This window comes from Idiotropiscis lumnitzeri, chromosome 8 (assembly GCF_059441095.1).
Source record: "Idiotropiscis lumnitzeri isolate Australia: NSW breed Sydney's pygmy pipehorse chromosome 8, RoL_Ilum_1.0, whole genome shotgun sequence".
In the NCBI taxonomy this organism is placed as follows: Eukaryota; Metazoa; Chordata; class Actinopteri; order Syngnathiformes; family Syngnathidae; genus Idiotropiscis; species Idiotropiscis lumnitzeri.
Window position 1 is genome coordinate 20,571,759 of NC_142398.1, and position 22,591 is coordinate 20,594,349.

The following is a 22,591-nucleotide window of genomic DNA, read 5'->3' on the forward strand; positions in this document are numbered from 1 at the left end:
ACAGTTTTTCTTTTCGCAAGGAATTTTTAACATGACCTTGAAGGAACCCTGACGGAAAATCAACATCCGCTACAATTGCAAACCTTTGCAGTTGGATACGGGCTTTAAAATCTCTTTTCACCAATGTCACATTTTAACATTCTTAAATCACGCCTGTTAACTTTTACCTATTTTATTCTATGTGCCTTGTCGTGACACCCCTAATATATATATATATAAATATATATATATATATTTATTTTTATTTATTTTTTTGTTCTGATGATCTAAACTTAACCCCGATGGATTTGATCCCATAGGGAATTAAAAGACTGCATTTAATGTTTTTTCACATTTACACGTGTCAAATCTTTTAATTTATTCAACAAACCATCAAACAATTTAATTAAGGTCGGATTAACCTCAAATGTTTATTCGCCGCTCGACAGTCAAGCTTTTTCAAATTGGCGAGTAGCCTCGGTCCTCTTTCTTCTGATTTGTTTTCACAAACAAACTTGGAAAAGAATCTCTTTTCAAAACATGCTCGACAACAGAGTAAAAAAAAAACATGCATGTCAAAAAAAGGGCATCATTTCAAACACACACCCCCCCACACACACACACACACGCAGTCTTACGACTAATTGCATCAGCACCATCAAGCTATTCTCAGATCCCCACAAACAAAATTAAAAGGGCATTTCACATTGTTTGTCCGCCTGTCTTGAGATACTCGAGTTAGGCTGTGATGCTGGCACAATCCAAGACACCATCTTCACTATTTTGGGGTACCCTTAAGAGAACACGTTCAGTGATGAAAGTATAAGATCTCGGACACAAGCGGCCCAATTGACTTTTCTTCCGCAGGGTGTCCGGGCTCTCCCGTAGAGATAAGGTGAGACGCTCGGACATCTGAGAAAGGCTTAGAGTCGAGTCGCTGCTCCTCCGCATTGAGAGGAGCCTGATGAGGTGGCTCGGGGATCTTGGACCTCACGTGGACGCTTTTTTGGTGAGGTGTTCCGGACATGTCTGAGGAAAACTTGGGATACGCTGGAGAGAGGAAAATCTGGGCTTCCCCGCTGACTTTGGATAAGTGGAAGTCAACGGGTTGAAGGATGGATGGGTCAAAAAGAAAGAGAGCTGACATTTTTTTTTTTTTATCTGGTACTGTCTGTATTCTGGGTTTTGAAACATGGTCTATGTTTACCTCTGTTTAAGTGCAAAAATGAAAAGTTTGCCTTTGGAGACCTCAGAATGTCTCTCGCTGATTCAGACCAAGAATCCTTGGATTTGCTGAAGCTGGATATCCTTCGTCATGGTCAACATCCTGCAGCTCTTGAATGACAATCATCTGCTGGATGGAACGGATGTTGAATTTCGATCATAAAAGAGCGCAAGAAAAACAACCGCTTTATGTGCATTATAATGATGACAATGCTGATTGTGGAAGCCGGTTCCTTATAATTCGATCCTACTGAAAACTATGTATAGCCTTTTACAAACCATCCACACGCACACGCAAAGCCCATCTCTTTCTTTCAATTTAACCTTCTGTGATAGATTCCAACTCCCCACAGAACTGGAAAAGCAGTAGTAAAAATGAATGCATTAAAAATAATTGCGCGTTTATATATATATATATATATATATATATATATATATATATATATATATATATATATATATATATATATATATATATATATATATATATATATATATATATATATATATATATGAGATAGAGAGAGAGATTCTCCTGTAAAATAAAACTGTTGAACAAAACAATGAAAACTGACATGGCTCTACAACTACAATGCAAAACGGCTTATCTTGAGCCTTGGACTGTGGCAGCCCAATAAGTATGTATTTTTTTTTTTTTTTTTGGTGTGGTGTCCTCCTTTGTATAGTCTTTGATGTATTTCTTTTTTTTTTTTTTTGCGATCGACTATAAGATAAGTGACTCTTGATTCCCCCTGCCAATTTAAATTGGCAAAATGAGCTCCATAAGAGCAATGCGGAACATTTGGTTTATACAGAAATTAGGCTTTGCCAAAAAAAATAAAATATATATATATATATATAGAGAGAGAGAGATGTAAATCAAAATAAAACAAATCAATTCACAGAATTTTATCAGAGCAAATCCGCTCAAAGGAGACTCGCTAACTCTCGGGGCAAAGTAACTTGTGATTCTTGTTTATCACTAATTTAAGCCAACATGAAAAATGTGCCGTTGTTTTTCTCACTTGCTGGTCGGCCCTGTGCCTTTTGCCTCTCTGTCTTGCCGAGCAGCTGGACACTTGCATCTGGTCTCCTCATGTCTCTTTTGTTCGCCAAACTTTGCCTGCGCGACCGTCTGTGTCTTTGTGCCTGTCAGACACAACGGAAGAGAAAAAGAACTTTTTTTTTTAACATCCCATTTTATTATGCCAGTGGGCAAGTGGATTCCAAAACTGCAGCTCAGGAAAGAAATTGCATCGAGGGAAGAGATCACATTATTCCGTGGATGCCTCTCAGCTGGCACCAAACTGCTTCCAAATAGACTTACACAATACAATACAACTTTATTTATATAGCATATTTCACAACAGCTGGAGCTGTAACAAAGCCAAGATGTAAAATAACGGCATGCACACACAACAACATTTCCATCCCTTTGATTTTACAATGAAGATTATGAAAAAGAGAGCTGCGGTTAATAATTCATGAACCAGATTTGTACATTAACAGTGGGACCGGATCCCCGTGAACCCGTGCTGTCCACCCATTGTTGTTCTCGCTTGTTGTTTTTCTCCCCATTATTTCCTGCTCCCACAACATCTGTTTTGTTCTGCCCCACATTGTAAAGAGAGCCGCCACTTTGGGGGGAGCTCACACAAGCGAGCGATTGCAATCACATGCTAATGTTTAACCCCTGAAACAACATCAAGTGTTATTTATGTTTCGTGGGATTTTATTTTGTTAAAATGTTGGGAAAATACTGACTTGCAGTTAAAGTAATTATCAGGTTGTTGAGGAAGAGGAGGACCGCAAAGTGTAGAGAAGTGAAGCAGGAGTAACTTTGAAGGGTTTTTAATTGAAGAAACAAAAGGCAAACTTGAAAAAAAATTAAATATCAAAAAGTGCAAAACAAATGGGAGCAACGAAAAAAAAAAGACTTGAGTTAACTAAACTTGACTTGACTTGGTGAGACAGGCAGGAAGAAAACAGACGTGGACATCCGACTCGGACAACGCAATGACAAAAAGTGAAAGGAAACAGGGAACTAAATACAAACAAATTGACGAGTCAACGAGGAGCACCTGGACAAGACTCAAAGGTTTGGAAGGAGCTGATTGGTTGAGACTGGGGGGGGGGGGGCGGGGCTTGAGTAGACAAACACAGGTGGACACAAGGAACATGACGAGACACACCAAACACATGAAAAAAAAAACCTGAAACTAAATACGAAACCAAAAACCACAAATACAGATCATGACACTAAAATCGTTATGGGTCAAAGGTTGCATCTTCTTAGGACTTTGAATTATGATTCCGCCATGCAAGATCAGAATCAGAATCAGAAAGCCCTTTATTGTCATTGTACTCAGTGTGCAACGAGATTAGAGAGCTCCCCTCTCCAGAGCAATACAACAATAATTTAATTAAATATAAAAATTTGATAAATTAAAGATTAAATAATTAAATAATTAATGGCCACGTCGTCCCAGAAAAAAAAAAAATCAAGAAATAAAATCAATTTGCCGCTCGTTTCAAACAATCAATTTTTGGTCGTTGGTCCTAAATGTTATTATTTCATGTATATTGTTAAAGTCCAAATTTCATACAAATTTCTCTGTTTAGTTTGTAAGATTGTCAACGTGAAACACTATATATGGAGCCATGTATTCCGATTTTCAAGGATGCGAATGACCAAACGGAATGAAAAGGCTCCATATAAACCCCTAAAAAGGCTGAATCCGAATTAATCGGATTCAAAGTGGCGGTAAATTCTTTTTACCAATCTGAACGGGCGTCATAGAAACAGTTTCATCAGAATAGCCACGGCTGTCACACGGCTTTTTCAGTTATACCAGTTGCTTAATCTCAGCAGGCCATTCTAAAAACTGAACTCACCTTCTTTATAGTTCTCAATTAATTTGGAGTATTTCTCAGCCGTCAGACACATTTAAGGGAGCTTTTGTTTGCTTTTGGTGTTTGGAGAAGCTCTTATTCCTTTCTTGGGGGGGGTTCAATCAAATCACCTTCTACGATCCACCCTTCACAGTTTCAGGGTCAGTTATTTTTACGTTCCATTAACATTCCATCGACGAGGAGAGGTGTAATCAGAGAGCAGAATCTTGTCGAAGAACCGAGAGACTGCAATCTCTCGGTACCTCAGATGAAAACCGAGAGAGGCCTCGGCAACAGCAATGGGACAGGACAGCACTTTGAAGTCTGGCATGAGGAAAAAAAAAAAAAAAAAAAGGTGCCTGTGATTGATTTCACGCAAACAGGTCTTGGGAACATCAAACGGCTAAAGTAGGTTTTTCTGGGCTTTGAATTCGCCACTCGCCCGCTCGTTCAAGAAAGGACATTACGCTTACAAAGCAGAATGCCTTCAGACGACAGATGGTCAGCTCGCGTTTACTAACGTGACAAGCTGGACCAGACCTGCCTCAAACCTCAAGTCCACTCGGAATAAAGATTTATCATCAATGTTGGTCGAAAACTTTTCCTGGAAAATAAATAGGACAAATCAGTCAGCATTCAATTGCATTAAGATAATGAAAGACATTAGGGAAGGCCAGTTTACAAAAAAAAAAAAAAATGAATTTTCGCGTCGCAGGTCGCTGGAACTGTGAGCTGCATGTGTTAACCACATTAACTAATTAATCGCAAAATATCCCATAATTAATTGAGATAAATCAATTTTTTTGTGACACTTCTAACAGGTATTTATTTATATCTTATGTCAAATCACCAAATATTTCAGTGTATTTTAAGTCAAAGGCTGTTCTAATAGCTTTCTTTGATCCTCGAATACGATCTCAACGGCATTTTCCTTGGAAACAATTCTCAATTTGTATACATTTAGTTGTGCCCACAAGCGCCGCAGTGCAGCAGTGCTGGTTTGCGAGGCCCAGTGGTGACTTGAGCACGCTTTTGTTTTGATGTGATGAGCTGAAGATGTATAGCTAATATGGTACGGTATTTGAATTTGACAAAATATGCAAATTATTTTTTAAGTAAATAAAACTGAGTCAACTGAGTACAAATATTTAATCGCATTAAAACAATTAATCCCGAATGCTTCGACTGAAAATAAAGGGATCCCATTTAATGGATGATTTGCCAGCACGACAGCATTTTGACAACATATTATTTCACACCTAAAACATTGTACAATTGTGATGCCATCCCATAACAGAACGAAATATTCGTTTGCCTCCATCACACGTTGTGTGATATTGTGAGTACCTTCAAGACTACCGTATTTTCCAGACAATAAGCCGCAACTTTTTTCCTCGATTTTGAACCATGCGGCTAATACAACGGTGCGGCTTTTTTGCTGGTTTTTCTTTCACCGGTCGGGGGCGCTTTATAGTTCAGAAAATACCCGAAATAATAAAATAAAATATATAAATAATAAAAAATAAATAAAAATAAAAAAAATGTTTCCCCAATTTTTTTTTTTTCAAAAGAGTGGCTACGGCTTATATACAGATGTGCCTTATTGTCCGGAAAATACGGTAATTCAAATAATTAGGGAACAGTGAAAGCCAATAGATATTATTCCCATTGTTAACTACTGGTTAGTCCAAATTTTCCCTGGATCTGAAATTGTTCACATTTTCTTCTGCTGTGAGTAAATTGATCCCCTGCATCCAACAAAAGTATCACGATAACATCCATACAACAACCAAAAAAAAAAAAAATTTAAGTTCATCGATGAATGTCTATTGAGCTGCCGTCAACCAACAGGGTTAGATATCGTTTTTCTTTTCTTTTTTTTTTTAGAATTTTATTACAAGCCACCATGCCAGAGAGTAAAGTTCCTCTTCAAATGGACCATATTAGGTTTGATATTGGGCATCGTCGGGAAAATTGCGCGTGTGCAAATAGCGGCATAAGACAATGGAGGGAAACTCGGCAGCAAAGGTGAGAAGAGTAGAAGGAAGGGTTGTGGGTTTATGAATCTTCTTTAATGACATATTATTCAGAAGTCCTCCAGGGCAAATCCAGCCGTTTTTCCCGCCGCCCTGTAGCTTCATATTATTCTCGCCATCTCCTTTGCTTGCATTTTCCTCATCTATCGCCCAGACACATACCATTTGCTTCTCCTGCTCGCACTCTTTATGCAACTCCCACCAATCCTTTTCCCTCAATCCCATCCACAGTCGTTGAGTGACAAACCTAATTGGAGTGTAGCGAAGGTCCAGAGGGATAGCAGACATGTTGAAAAACAGACACTCGCTGGATGAGGAGCCAGTGATGGCCAGTCTGGTGAAATGGTGTGAGGAGAGATGAACAAGTGTGCGAGTGCCAATGTGTGAGAGTGCGAGGTACCTTGTTTGAAGCTTGAATGTCAGATGCCTCAAGGCAACTCCCAACGGGAAGCGCTGCCAAACTGATCTCAGTTTGCTGCTCATAAATTTGATGTTTTTTGGGTGACACCGCAGAACAGAAAAGGATTTTGTGGGTTGGTTGTCGGGAGATCAGATTCATTTATGGCTTCATATATTGGGAACACAAATAAAAAATGATGAGGTAATGTGATCATTTACATCAGGGGTGGGCAAACTACGGCCCGGGGGCCACATGCGGCCCGATAAACGTTTTAATCCGGCCCGATGAACTTGAAAAAAATTCAACCAATAAACCTTGTTCATGTTTTATTTTTTTAAATACTGTGATATTTTGTTGTCATGCTTTTGTATATTTTCATTTAATATTAAATATATATTTTTTTTCCTCCGATGAGGTGAGGTGACCAAAACACTCGATCCATGTGCTCCTGGTCCGGCGCCTCGGTCAAATGCATTTTGACCCGCCAATAAAAAAGTTGGCCCACCCCTGATTTAGATTAAATATTTTGTATCCAAAAATGGAGAACTGAGACATTTTTTACCTGTTGCTAAATAATATTAGAAAAATATAACATGTCTTTTTATGCACTGCAACTACAAGCGCTGTCGTGGAGAATAAAACGTGTTTTGGTCTAGATATCTTATGTTTTTTGGCCCATTTATGCATAGGCAGGGGTGGTGGTCCTCACGGAATTGAGGAGTTTTGAAGTTCAGTGCAATGACTGAATTTAAAAGCAACTTGGATTTGAATGACATGTTTGGAACAGATACAATTTTCCCCCCAAAAAATATTTCCAGTTTAATATATTTTGTCGATGGATGGTCAGCCAATCCTCCAACAAGCACCTCCAGTTGGTCCAAAATGCTGCTGATCACCTCTTGAATGGTGCTTAAAAAGTCGAGTGTCCCTTGACGGGCTGACTGAACATTTTTAGACTTCTCTTTAAGAGTCCATTATTTGTTTTAAACTCTTTAAATAGTCTCGCTTTATCTCTCGGAGCTCCCCCACCTTTACGTGCCTCAGGTCTGCGGACCAGACGCTATTAAACGTACCGAAGGGATCGATCCTCTTCCATTGCCGGTCCCTCCCGCTAAACATGAGGTAAGCCCCGCCCCCCCTCCCCCCCTCGCTTCCCATCTTTAAAGCTTTCCTTAAATCTAACTTTTATTCTTTCGCTTTTGACTCAGCATGAGACTTTATTTTTTTTTTATTTTCTGTTTTTTACTGTCTACATTATGAATTGTTTTTATTGGTTGCTGTTGGATGGCTTCTTTTTGCTCCAATTTATGCAGCGCTAGTTGTCTTTAAGCGCTTTACAAATACAGCTGAGTTGAGTTGAGTATTATTCTTTTGGAACTTGGTCTGCAAACAATGTGAATTTCGCATTCAGTGCCTGGTCCAACTTTGTCGTAGAGGTCTGGCTGGAAAATTAATATTGTAGTATGAATACAAAAATTGGAACACTTATTACTGCTTCCTTTTTGTGGGATTATTTTTTTTTTTTATGACTGCTTTTTTTTGTGGGATTTTTTTTTTAGCTCCATCTTATGTCTTTCCTCTTTTGTGTTTTTTTCCCTCCCCTTAAGGTAGACTCTTCCCTGCTGGAGACTTTGGATGTGTTTGATAGCACGTGTTCAGGTTCAGTAAATATTTCTTTATCCTTGTTCTAATGATGCAAGCATGCAGGAATGCCTCCTCCAGACATATACAGTAGGCGGTTCGACTTTGAAGTGCAGAAGGCACTCATTATGCGTGCCGGTAAGTGAAATGTCGTTGTCTGCTATCGGTGTGTGTTCATGTTGTGTATTTTAGTGCTTGGAAATGCTGCACAGGAGATAAGGTTTATCATAAATACAGTCGGCTGAGTTAACGGCATTCGGTTGTAAACAGCATCGTGTGAGTTTGAGCGCACGCGTGTTTGTGCGTGTGTAACAAAAGATGTTTTCGAGAAATTCACAGATTAAAAAAAAAAACGTACATGTCTACAATTCATGAAGAGCGATGAAGAGAAAGTGTGTAAAAACAGCCTTGGCGGAAATAGCGTGAGGGGTTTTTAAAGCTCTCAAAATTCTTGGTGACGCCGGAGTATCCAAGGACGAACATGAATGCCCTTTAGACTTAGACACACACTTACCCCGACACACACACACACACACACACACACTCCACATGATCCCAAAGTGAACTGTTTGGCCGTTTGGTCCAGACTGCTTTACAAACAAGACTAATCCGTCCATCTGACATGTGGCTTTTTCACCTCGTTTAGTGCCATCGCCCGTAACCTTGGAGCAAGCAAACGATGAGGATGGGGACTTAACATGAAGCCTTGCTAATGTGATAATCAATGGAGGGAGCAAAATAGAGTCAAAGTGCTTGAGCTGATAAACGAAAAGGCCTCCAAACAACCAGGTTCGATCAAGCAGACCTCATCAAAAACCCTGAACGAGGGCAGGAATGGGGGGGGGGGAGACACAAGGCTACAAGAGATGGAGTCGGGGGCCCGGCGGCGAATCACTAAGGAGAATATGATGTGATTTATGGAGGCCATTACATTGAAGGAGAAAAAAAAATGGTAGTTATTAGTGGTGTATCAAGAGATGTGTATGTACACACACACACACACACACACACACACACACACACACACCGATGGACAAAAATAAGCTCTGAACACCAAAGTTTCTTCCAAATTGTGTTCAAGGTGGGACAATAGCAGAAAATGTTCGCTGCTTTTAGCAAATGCATGTCGGTTTTCAGTGTAATTGCAAAATGTTTTTTGCGTCATGAATAGATCTTTTGTTCCCTCCACCAAGTGTCAGACTGTCCATCAGTTGATTTCACGAAATGAAAAAATATATATATACCAGAGTGGATTTCAAACATTGAGCAGATTTTACATTCACTTTGTCCGTCCTTTTTGGACATTTTGAAGTTTCGAATAAATTAAAACAAATAACAACAACAAAAAGATTCAGTCCCTGAAATATAAATACATTGCCTTTAAATATTTTGAAAAATATATATGCAATTTATGATCATTTTTACCACATAAAAAAGTTGTTTAGCCATTATTTCCTTTTTATGTGTTATTATTATTATTTTTTTTTTTTTATTATTTATATTTTGTGTATGGAAATAAGTTTTACTTTGAGGAACAAGAGAAACAAGACACTGCAGAGCCACACGTTGACAAATATAATTTTTGCATGAACGGCTAACGAACAAGTCACCCGATCGAGTTTGACTTTGCGACATGTCCATAAAAGACAAACTCAGTCCGAGTTTGACCAAAGTGACGCAATCGATCGTGTTCAGCGTTCCTTCAAAGTGACATGGCATTTGAGGAACACCTCTTGTGGCAAGCTGGAGCTACGTTTCAAGGTAGTCCATGTTGAATTTGTGTTTTATTGGTTGTTAAGCAACACTGTGTCACCAGAACACAGAGAATGTATCGAGAAAAAGTATTTTTATCTGTACAAAAGGTACATAATGTTGACAACAAGCAAGTGTGGTTTTGCTCAGTTTACAAATAAGCTCTTGACACACCGCGTAAATTGAAGGATTTAACCGAGCTCAGACATTTATAATACACATTGGTTATCGTTGCAGAGATAAACGCGTCACTGTCTTTAAACTCAAAGGTGATCGCTGGCAAAAAAAAAAAAATGTCATATACTGACAATAGGAGGCATAATAGTAAGAAGAGATGTAAAAATGAAATAAATAAATAAGCAGCCGGGGGAGGGCAGACGAGAGGCACACAATACAAAACAGGAGAAAAGACAGAGGCGGACATGCTTAGCAAAGAGAGGACGCCGAGAAGTGAGCGAGTGCAGAAGAAGACGAGGTGCCAGTTTGCAGATGAGAGCCTTGGAAGCCAGAAGGCAATTTAAACAGGCTTGGCTCCCTCTCAGGCATGACAGACTGCTCATTCCCACTGCCTCACGCACACACGCACGTGCACACGTATTTCCACAGTCATTCATGCATGCTGCCATACAAAACTACTAAGAAAAGTTAAACAACCAGAAACACTTGAGGAGCTCAAGTGCGCGTGCACTTTTCATGAAAATGTGCTGTTGCATATGCATATGAAACCTTTGCACTGGATGGCAATACAAATCCTTTCTATCCTTAAATCTGAGCATACTGGGGAGAAATGTGCGCTTTGATCCAAGTGAGCACACAAAACACATGCAGCAGTACATACAGTGGATTCACAAACTATTTAGACCGAATACTGTAGGACAGTGGTCCCCAACGAGCACTGGCACCTGCGCGTGGCACATCTGGTTGCACAGACAGAGACTAAATAAATAAATTAATTAATTAAAAAAAATATATATATATATATATATATATTAATATATAATAATATTAATAAAATATTATATTTTATACATATATATATATATAAAAAAATAATAAAGATATATCAATAAAAAAATTATATATATATATATATATATATATATATATATATATATATATATATATATATATATATATATATATATATAGATATATATATATATATATATATATATATATATATATATATATATATATATATTAGGGTTGTCAAAATTAAAGCGTTAACGCAAGATTAATTAGAATTTTTTTTAACGCAGTTCAATATTTTAACTCGGTTAACTCCGTTTTATTTACTTCAAAAATAACTTGCCTATCTTGCAAAGCCAAAATCATATACTATACTATATTCGCTGTGCATCTTAAAGCACATCATCTCAGAATAAAACATCCTGCTCAACTTACGACTGAGGGTTGAGAATTGTTTCTAAGGAAAATGCCTGAAAAGAGGACCCCGTTTCGATCGAAATCAAGGATCAAAGAAAGCTATTAGAACAATCTTTGAAATCAAATTACTGATTATAAGATATGATTCAAGTAAAGACCACTTACAAGCTTAAAAAAATAGTACTTGAAAAAAATTGCGGAATTTATTGTGACACAGTCAAATAAACAAGAGGCGAATTAAAAAAAAAAAAATTATACCTGTGCGCAGGAAGCAATAATGAGTGTTGCGCAATCGCTTTGGATCTCTTTTGGTGGAACAAATAACGTCTTTTCTTGTTACACAATACGTGAGTTGAGAGGACTGATAGTCTGACAAAGAATCAGTCAGCTGCGGAGAGCAACAGACAAAATCAGACGCAGACAGTGTTGGAATATAAAAAAAAAAAAATCCAAAGCTCCTCATTTACAAGAGATGTGTGCATTCGCAACACTCCCGATGAGGAAATCGTGTACATTTCAGTGAACGCTAACCTTGAAAATGATTTCACAAAAGCCATTATTCATCGAGCCAGCCGCAGAGTTCCACTTGAAAACAAACTTCTCCGACAAGCTAAACATGGCACTACATCATAAGCCAGGATGGCCGAGTGGTCTAAGGCGCCGCGTTCAGGACCCAGTCTCCCCAGGAGGCCTGGGTTCGAATCTCGAATTTCCCCATTGTGGGACTAATAAAGGCATTATTATTATTATTAAGACGAACTCGGGGAGAAAATATCACATCATCTTTATTTAGTGTGGGTTCTTTGGAGCAAGACGGGTTGAGGATATGTAAAAACGGTGAAAGGTTGAATTGAAGAGAAAAAGTTGCTGTTTGGTCTACAAATGAGAGTAAAAAAATATATATATATTTTGTTTAACAAGGGTGACAACTAATTTTTTTCAAATGGCGGCTAATAGCCCGCTGCGGCTTGTATTTGGGTTTTTTTTTTTTGTTTTTTTATTTTATTTATTCTTTTATTTACCTATTTATTTATTTTATGTATTATTTATTTTATGTATTATTTATTTATTTATTTATTTATTGTTTGTTTGTTTGTTTTTGTTTTTCCCCCCAAAAAAGCGAGTTGCTGTGGCTTATATGCGGGTGCGCCTTATAGTCTGGAAAATATGGTACAGGCAGGAACAAACCTAAGTAAAAAGCAGCAAATAAATTGTGAAGAAATAAGAGTCATTGTGCTTTTTAGATATGATTTCAATGAATTCTGTGCCATCAATTGCAGAATGTAAAATAGTGATCATTCTGATTGGCTGTGAGCTCAAAATGCAAATCCGTCCGCCTCTGAGCCGAAGACGTCCAGTGGTTGATGACGCCACGCTAGGCAGTACGTTAGTATGTTAGCGATCAATATTACTTTTAAATTGCTGCCGGAGTGCTAACGGACAGTAAGAGACTTTTCTGTTTCACGGGAAGGTGAACGGGAGGATGAATCATGCCGCAAGAAATGTTTGATACTCTCCTGATGACAATTAGAAGAGGAACATCATTTTTTTTCGCGGCGATCTCTGACACAGAGGAAGCAAAGCAACTTGTCGTTGCGGCTCTGTCGGATGTCAACATTAGCAACATTGACACTTGAGTGTGTGCATGCCGTCGTGCTGACAATGACGTTATTGTAAAACAAAGGAAATGATTTGAAAGGAGAGAAATGTTGGTTTGGACCCCCTGGGTTTTCAGCAAGGGAGGATATGTCGGTGACAAGTCGCACTGATGCAACCTGAAGAAACTGGAGATGAAAAGCTAGCCTAATCACATTCCAAGTTGCCACGGGTGCTCCCGACAACACTCACTCACACCATTATATGAGACTCTGGCATCCGAATCAAAAGTTTCAAAGAGGATAAATACATTGTCGAGCCCATCTTCCGTCCTTGACACCTTAAAGTCGCGGATGGAAAATGGGTAATTCCTTTTTCGGAAGCCAAACGGCGGAAAGCTAACGGCGAAGCAATCAAAGTGAGGAGCCATTTAAAAGCGCGGACCTGATTTAGCAATCAGTCGTCGTGATTTGTCATCTCACGGTTCGGCTTCATTACAATTCGTACAGGTAAACAAATGAGCAAAAGTTTAAAACATGAATTGTCTCTCCACCAAATTCACACACACACACACACACACTTGAGGTGTTTTTTAGTAGTTTTCCTCATGGGGACCAGGTTTTTTGTCCCCATACCGCAACTGGTCCCCATGATGTGACTGTGTAAACACATTTTTGTCCCCACAACCACATGAAAACCAGTGCACACACACACTCCACAGCCCCTCCTTGCTGTTGTTGTCAGCGTGATAATCAGGCTTTTCCATGGCTGTAGCCCAGGGGCGGCATGTGATGTAAACATAGAATAAACATCTCGTTTTAGCACCTTTAAATGACTAACTTTGTTGTCTTCCTCCCTGATGGCTCAAAGAAGAAACTTTGTGTGATTAAGTATTTATGATGTTTAGCGCTTATGGAGGCCACTCGCTCCCGTTCTCTCTCTCTCTCGCTCTCTTTCTCTCTCTCGATGCCTCAGCAGTAAATCTGAAGGAAAGGAGAACCAAAAAAAAAAATCTAATAAAATCCAAACGTGCGTTTGCGAGCACCGGTGACCTTTTTGAGGGAGGCCGTTGCTGAACATGTCTGGCATTTAAGACGAGATCATTACAGCTTTGATTTTTAATTGAAGCCTTTTCTCCCAGGTGTAATCAAGGCTAAATAAACAACGGTGGAATCATCCAAGACTCAATTAGCCCTCTGGGGGATGTTGTGTGTGTGTGTGTGTGGGGGGGGGTGTGTGGAGATGAAATGTGCTTCATAATCAGCTGAAAGAAATTGTTGATGAAGGGCTCTGATGTTTGTACCTGTCTCTGGACTTAATTGACTGGAATTAGAACAAGGAAGGGGTAATGGACAAGCTTGATTCCATTAGAAAGAATCTTTCCAAGTACCATATATTTATTTATTTATTTATGTATTTATTTATTTTTTTTTTGGAGAGTTGGCCTTGAGAAATAGCCACAGCACGACTGTGTTGGTTGTTGTCCTATTGTTCAAAATTAGTCAACATATTTTGATACTTAAGGAAAATGTGGTCCTATTTTGATTGCTGTTAAAATGAAATTAATAAATACAGTGGACCAAAGATATTCGGATGATTTTTGTACCTTTGTGGCCACTCGATAAACAAAACAGAAAAAGAAAAGCCTTAACAGCATACAGTACTCTCTGGTTAATTAAGTGACGAAATAAGCTCGGAAATCCCCTGAATCAAATCAAACAGCGCACGAGCACACCCACACACACACACACACACACACCCTCACACACCCCAGTGGCTGCATAAGGAAGCCTTAATGCAATCACACATCTTTAATGAAATCATGTGAATTAAACTCTTAGATCTTTGCTTTTATGAGTACGCCTCAGGTGGCCGATGCACCAGGAAGTCAAAGGAAATGGAACAGTGCCTCTGTGTGCCACCGCATGCCTACGAGGAAACGGGGAAATGATGCACTTATTCCTTAATATTGCAAAAAAAAAAATCACTGCACTTTTCATGTGTTAATATGTCTGCTATTTTAATGAGTGAAATTTAAATTAGACGGTTTGTTATTTGATTCATCCACTCATCTTTTTGAGCAGAGCACGACTTGGACGTGGGTGACCGGCCCTCCGGCACAGCCGGACATCCATTTTTGGGGCGGGTGGTGACAAATTCTAAATAAGAGTTCGCTTAACAAAGTCCGGAGGTTGATTTTAGTCTGGGAGCCGACAATTTTTATGAATAAAGCCGATGGATCGAGGCCAGAACGGTAGTGAGGTCGCGGGCAGAATGCGGGGGACTGACCGTCCAAAAAGGGTCAAGTGCCCAGCTCTGCTTAAATCCTTTGTCCTTCTTTGAAGATGACGCGGAGGAATTCGACTTTTGTCAGTTAAAGAAAAATTGGGTAAATTGAGCAGCAATCACCGGAAGATCATCATTTGTTCAGGCCGGAAATGGGGTGGCTTCCGATGCAGCCCGTTCTCAAGCCTGTGAACATTCGGTAGATGTGAAATGACTGCCTAGCTTGAACTATCTTGACTATCAACAAATAATGTCAGTTCCCCGAGATTCCATACAGACAGGTCGTAAACCGAGGAGTGGGCGTGAATTCATCATTCCGGGCTTGAAACTGGCTTCATTTGCATCGTGTATGCCCGTCTTTAATCTCCTCGGCTGTTGATCTGGACCTTTTTAAAAAAAAAAAAAACTTTCAAATTGTCAGCATCTGAATCTGGAAGGACTTGGCTTTTGGAATCGAGGAGATCACAGTTCAAGTCCGACTGCGCGCAAAAATAATGTGCAACTATTTGTTAGCGAGGTTTTAGTCTGCCTCTTCTCCAGAATCCTTTCAAGGTGCCCTTTTTTTTCCCACCATTTGTGCCCCCTATCAGGCTGACATCTCTTCTTGCATGTCGGCACGTGGGTGGTCTGTTTCTCTGTGTTGCGGGCAACAAAATATACGCCAGATTGTTTATGGAACCAACCATTGCGTATCATGATGAGAATACATTTGGATCAATTCAAATAAAATATTCGTCCTACCCACTTACTGCAGCCAATGAGATCAACAAAAAAGTTGAACGACAGATCTGGACGGTGTTATTTTAAGAAGGAGTCCGTGTCGCTTCCTGAAATTGATGTAAAAAGAAGAAAACATCATTTCCATCTGTGAGAATCTTCAGTTCATATTTTGACCCGGAACAATCTTCAGTGTGAAACGCGGCAAATGTATTTATATTACACAGCCGGTATTCTTGCAAATTCAGCATCCTTGCCAGGTTAATTCCCCAAGCATTTCGCATTATTCCTTTGTAGATAAAACACGTTGTGGCAGCTTATACATGCAGTCCCGCAAGAAAGAGTTGTTCTCCAAGAACAAAATGAAGTGCTTGAAGCAGGGAGAACGAAAAAAAAACATTTTTGGACACTACATTGAAACGCGTCGATATATTTGCGGTCATAAGGTCGTAAAGGGAAATTGAAGGCTCCTACCTCACATATCACGTAGTTGTGTGATTGCTTGATGTCGTTCAATTGTGTTATTGCTTGTTCAACAATTTTCATAAGAAATAAAATAATAAATGTCGATATCTCATTTGTCAATGTTGTTAAAAGTGAAGACAATGTGCTTGAAACAGGAAGTTGACGCACGGGATTTGCCATTCGCGGGGCCGCATAAAATGAAGTCGTGGGCCAAATCTGGCCCCCGGGCCTTGAGTTTGACACCATGCTCAAAATTCGGGGAGGAAAGCACACAAGCAAAGCTTTAAAAGCAAGCCACATGTTTCACAAGACTTTTCAACGAGGAGTCATTTCCGCCCGAGGTTTCATTTATCGCTGCACAATGACAATTTTGACAATCATGAAATAAAACCAGCAACAATATTATTGTGCTGTGCCCCGCCCCATCTAGCTCCGCCACTGGCCCTGTTTTGTATTACATTTTTGTAACACAAATACACTGTTTTGCTGCCAAGGCACCCCGACGAAATACGTTAAAATAAAAATCGACCCGAGGCGAGTGCAACGTTGTGCTCAAACGTCCTTCTCAAAATATCAATCATTCAGAAGGACAAAGTGTGTGACGTATGTGAGAAAATGTATCAGGCTTTTCCCTTCTGTGTCAATATTTTGTTAGCACCCGCAAAGAGGGGGGGGGGGATTCCGATGGGAGTCGTCCATGTATAGTGTTATTTCATGTTTTGCAAAGTGATTGGTGCTCTAATCTTGCTATTTCGGCATCCATGCAACGAGGACTCAAAAAGAAGGCACTGCTGTAGCGATACGGTTTATCCACTGACGTATAGCCAATTTATTTCTTTTTTTTAAACGCTGTAGTTTGTCACACGTTTCACTTTTTCACACTTCGCATTCACAAATGAACTGGACCTCATTAGATAACTCGTTAATGGCAGCATAGTGTCATTTTCAACGTCAGCTCTTGATGAGAACACATAACTCCAAAGCGTCAGTGTGTTAAATTCCCTCCACCATCACTATAAAAAGAACTTTTCCCAACAGTTTATGGAAATAGAGTCGGTGGTTGCAAAAGACATTCCGCTATCAATTGCAAGTGATAATTGAATGTTCCTCCTGAAGGTAGCTTTGGGGTGAAAGATGCAAACACAGCGACGCCATCCACACACAAACATCATGCATGCACAAAGCCACAAACACGCCTTTAATGATGCGGTGAAGTTTCCTCCCGGATGCCCTAGTTAGCGCAGAGAGCTGCTACATGGCCCGAGTCTTTAGGGACGCGCGACTCCCTGAAGTGGGTGAAGGAGGATGGTAGACGTCCCTGGAGGCCCCAAGGAGGCGCACGTCGGCACTCTCGCGGGGGGAGCACTTCAGGACCTTGTTTTCTTCTTTGTTGTGATTCATCTCCCTCAAATCAAAATAAAACAAGACAACACCTCGGAACATCTGGAAACACAAAATCCAAGACGTGCTTGTCAAGTCATTAGTGAGGAGACTTGAGGTTGGAAGGACTCTTCTTGGTTGCTTCGTTTGTTAAATGTACTCGCGGAGAAGATAGTGAGTGACACTTTTTGAAATGTGAATGTTGCTCGAAGGGATCAACATAAATGGACGGTGGCCGAGAAAGGTCGTAACAATTGCAAACTCCGCAACGCGGCAATACTGAACCTCGGCACGACTGCAAAAGCCACAAAGGAAGCGACGGAAACTCCCGAGAGACGGGAACAGAAGCAAAGCTGGAAAAGTCATAAATATAAAGTTGTTGGTTTGTACGATACAATAAAATATTACTTTATTTATAGAGCAGATTTGACAACAGCTGAAGCTGGAACAAAGCGTATTCTATACGGTGTCATACGGTGGTGGGCCGTCCATTTCATACGTAGGCCTTCAGTGAAGTTCGATTTAGTCCGACTTGAATAAATCCCCCACATATTACATCATTTATGACACCACGACTGGAGAAATAATGAACAGAAAGACAGTTACGGACTACTGAGCGAGTGTTGGACGACCTATAGCTTCTCTTGAAAATCACGTTGCAAGTGTATCTGCAATTAAATCCAAACTTTTCTGTCCTTCGGCCATTGTGGTTTAAAAATAATCAAGAATATATTTCAGATTTTCAAACGGTCGCCAGTTACGACTTTCTGGTGTGTTGATTCCGCATAGCGCTGCCCCCTCACGAGTGAGTATCCAATCACAAGACGGCCTTCCTGTCATCAACTCATGATCTGATTGGCTATCGCTAGTGCCTATCAAATGGTTTAAAATAGCCACAGTTGCACAACCAATTTGTGAAATCCTATTTAGGGTGTTTCCCATTCGGTGAACATAAAGATAGCGGGTTGGGCTCATGATAATGGCAGTGATGCTGCGTTCAAAGGGCTTTGAATGAACACGCTTTGGAACACTTGAAGCAAGATTTGGAGAACTGCGAGTTCTCTGCACATTCAAGGAAGGCAGAAGACATCCAAAGGAAAAACTGTCAACCAATGTTCCCTCTAATTTAAAATGCGAGTGAGTGAATGTTCACACAACCACGCTGAGCAAAAAAAAATAAAAAAAATTACCTATTTATCAAAATAGAGGATTTTATTGGAAAGATATTGCTGTGAATAGCCCCAAACTTGTATTGTCCAGAAATCAATGAAAGTAAATAGAATTTTTTTTTTTCTCTCTCCCAAAATGTGCTCATTCGCAGCTCATAATTTGATGATGCAAGGCAGCAGCTGCAAGAACTCTCGTGAATTGCACGACATGGCCATCAACTCTTCATATGTGCGTTGCGGTATATGCTTCAATTGGGCGGAGATGTTCTCACTCAACATCAAGGTTGACGGTCGTTCTGTCAGATTACAAGATAGGTTTGTGAGAGTGGCTATGGAGAGAGATTTAGGTAAAAAAAGAAACACATGGAGGATTTTCACATTTGTTTGTCACGCCGTTTCAAAGTATCGGTCTCGGATGTTCACGCGGTTAAAGGTCGTCCCTCCTACATCCGCTAGGTGGCAGTGTGGAAGACGAGCCGTTGGGAGATCTTCTATTATGTGTTTATTTAACACAAACTGAGAGGCAAAATACGACGGTCATTTGTTTCCCACGGCTTTGCTTAGCCGTGACCCGGAAAAAAAATGTGTTTCGTTTAATGCATGATGAGGGTGTGTGCTTGTGCGGAGTAGATCTTAATGCAGATTACAGTACTCATTGAAAATGTATGAACAGTCATGAAAAATTAGATTAGTTAAAATTAATATTAGAATAGATGAGAACGTGACATTCCGGGAGAAAGGAAAATGTTTGAAATAAATGACTTTGATGAAGCTGGGTGGTCGTCATGTTGAAAAAAATGTGCAATTTCATCGTTATTTTCTATTCTTCTTCCTTTTATTATTGTTTTTTGTTTTGTGTTGGCATTTTTTCCTTTATACACGATGACAAAACTAGCATTTAAATCTCATAGTTGGCCAAGCGGCTGGCTACTTCACGTTTCTCATGAATACTGCAGGCCCATTTTATGAAAATGAATTAACGCACACTGAGTGTGAAGTCTGTGGGGTGATATTACCTTTTCATCTCATTTGCTTAAATTTTTCTTTTTAAGGGCTTGCTGTGGAGCCAGCTCTGGCGCCAACACAGAGCAGACCATCTTAATATTGCTAATGCTTCATACATATTATATTTTATTCTCTATTATTCTCCTTTTCTTCTTCAGACAAAATGTGGCCTGCACTTTTCCAAGTAGCACCACAAATGAGGTGTAAAAAACACCACTTTGCTCATATATATATATTTTTTTTTTCTGTAAGTGTAAACTTGCCCATTACGTCAACTGAAAGAGGGAGGAAAATTCAGCCCAAACATCTGATTTCAGTGAGTGTGTCGTGTGCAGAGGTCCTCAATCCTGTTCCTCGAGGGCCGATGTCCTTCGTGTTTTCCATCCATCTCTCCCTGCTGCATCACACCTGATTCAAATGATCAGATAATCAGCCTGGTCTACAGCAGCTAGATGACGATCCTGATCATTTGGATCAGGTGTGTTGCAGCAGGGAGAGATGGATGGAAAACAGGCAGGACACCGGCCCTCGGGGAACAGGTTTTTGTAGACCCCTGCTGTAGTGCGATGCTATTTTTAATGCAACAGTGAAGGAGTGGAATGTTAACACTCCAGGACTTGAGAAAAATCTGGCAAATATTTGCCACTTGACTTGATACACCGTGTCTAAAATTTCACCCTGCTGCTACGCATCTGATTGAAATGATCAGGATCATTTCAGGCTTCCACAGAGTTTGTTGATGGGATCTAAAACAGGCTGGATAAGGCTCTCCAAAAACCAGACATAGGTCGACGGTGTGAATTTTATCTTAAAAAAAAAATAAAAAAAACGCTTTTTGCTGACCAAACGTGTACATTTACTTAATGTGAAGGAAAGTCCTCTGTTGACCACAATGTCCTTTTTTTTCCTTGCTGATTTCTTGACCCAAATCAATATTTTATAATGTCTTCTAACCTCTAAAAACACAGTCAGCTTTGGACCAAAATGAGATCATCCATTCATTCATCAAAGCGTGAAAATGCTCAATCATTCTGTGATGAGGTGACATTTTATACACAGGTGCGCCCAATTACCAGCCAGCCACCTGTCACGAAACACAGCCCCCCCCCCCCCCTGAGTACCTTGAGAAAACCCATGAAAGCACGGTGAGAACATACACACGCCACGCTGGAAGGTCAAAGCCAAGATCCAAGCCCCCCGACGAACCAACTCTGTGGCGGGTGTGCTGATCGGCCACCATGCCATTCATCAGGGGTGGGAAATTAATTTTGCGAAGGCGCCTCATGAGAAATTATAACGCCGAGAGCCAAGCAAACCTTTTACCGTCAGCTTTGTTGGATATTATTTTAAATGTACTCTATTGAGGAAAAAAAGCACATTGTCTTGTTTCATATCTGGTTTCAAAAAGCGCGCTTTTCTCCGTTGCGTCGGACTCAACGCATAGATGCTAATTGTCTCCGTCGCATTGTGCGAATGCGTGCTAGCAAAACCAGTACGACCACGTACAAAGCCCACTTTGCACAAAAAATGCGGCGTAGCCCTCACCTCACCACCGTTTGATTCGAGAACTGTCTGAACATACATTAACATTTTTTGCAGGAATTTCTCTAGTCTTGTCGCTATTGTTTACACTCGTTATAATTAAAGTCCGACAGATTTACCATGAGCTCTTTATTATACTCATATAAAAGGACAATGATTATCAGAATTTGCAATACCTTTCCGCCGATGATGACATTTAAAACACCTGATCAGTGAGGAACTTTTTATTTGATAGAATGTTTAAACCAATGCAACATCAATGGCATGCCCGTGTTTTCTTATCCAAATACTAAACTGCTGAACAATGTAACCATTGGAACATTTGTTGCTCAAATCTCACAAACAAATATCTCACAAGTAAATATTTGCTCAATGATTCAAATGGAATGTACCATAATAAACAGATGGCACAGTCTACCAATTGTGAGATCTCACACTGTGCATAATTTGCAGCTCCAGTAACACCCTCACTTTCACGCTTGCAACATGCAAGGCCTTAGAACACAAACACAGAACAGAATTATCAGAAAATGTATAAATTGAAGAAAGGAAAATGCATTTTTGGGAGACATGGCTTTTTTTTGGGCCCCCGTTGCTCTCTAAAACTCATTTGAGAAAATAAAAAACTAAATCATGTCATATTTTGCTGCAAAAATTCCAACTTCACACCACTTTGCTGTTTTCAAAATCACCTTCTCTCCAATGCATTTGCCTTTTGCCGTCTTCCAACCCACTCCCGTCATCCCGCCACTCCCTCGCAATTGAGCCCTGAGCCGCCACGAAAAAAAAAAAGAAAAAAATCAAGCACTAATCCATTTGAAGCTGACATGGTGTCATGATTACAGCGGGGACTTTCTTCTTCAAACATGTCATCGTCATCATCTATCCAGGAACACAAGAAAAATGAAAGAGTTCCCGAGTTCAATTAGCCAATCAATTATTTGCCAGATGAGCCAACAAACTGCGGTCGAAATGTCTCCCACACAACTGAAGCCAGGCAGTTCAAGTGGGAGAGAGCTGAAGAATGCAATCACTCATTCAAAGACAAGGCACATTATTTGAATGCTCGTCTATGTCCAACTATACTGCGCCGGCAACCAGTCCATAACGGTACCTCTGTT

General features: G+C 39.9%; 1 long non-coding RNA gene across 3 annotated transcripts in view; it reads right to left on the minus strand.

The window, feature by feature from the left end:
• Positions 1–414: 414 nt before the first annotated feature.
• LOC148332707 (uncharacterized) overlaps positions 415–22,591 on the minus strand; it is a 40,726-nt gene continuing 18,549 nt past the window's right edge. The window contains exons 2-4 of one of the 3 annotated variants that reach the window (XR_015844729.1): positions 2,229–2,352; positions 1,187–1,330; positions 415–1,058 (exon numbers count right to left, since the gene is read on the minus strand). This is a non-coding gene — a long non-coding RNA (uncharacterized LOC148332707). Of the gene's footprint in view, positions 1,334–2,228; positions 2,353–22,591 lie in introns of all 3 variants that reach the window. The other 2 variants (XR_015844728.1, XR_015844730.1) reach the window with 2 other exon arrangements.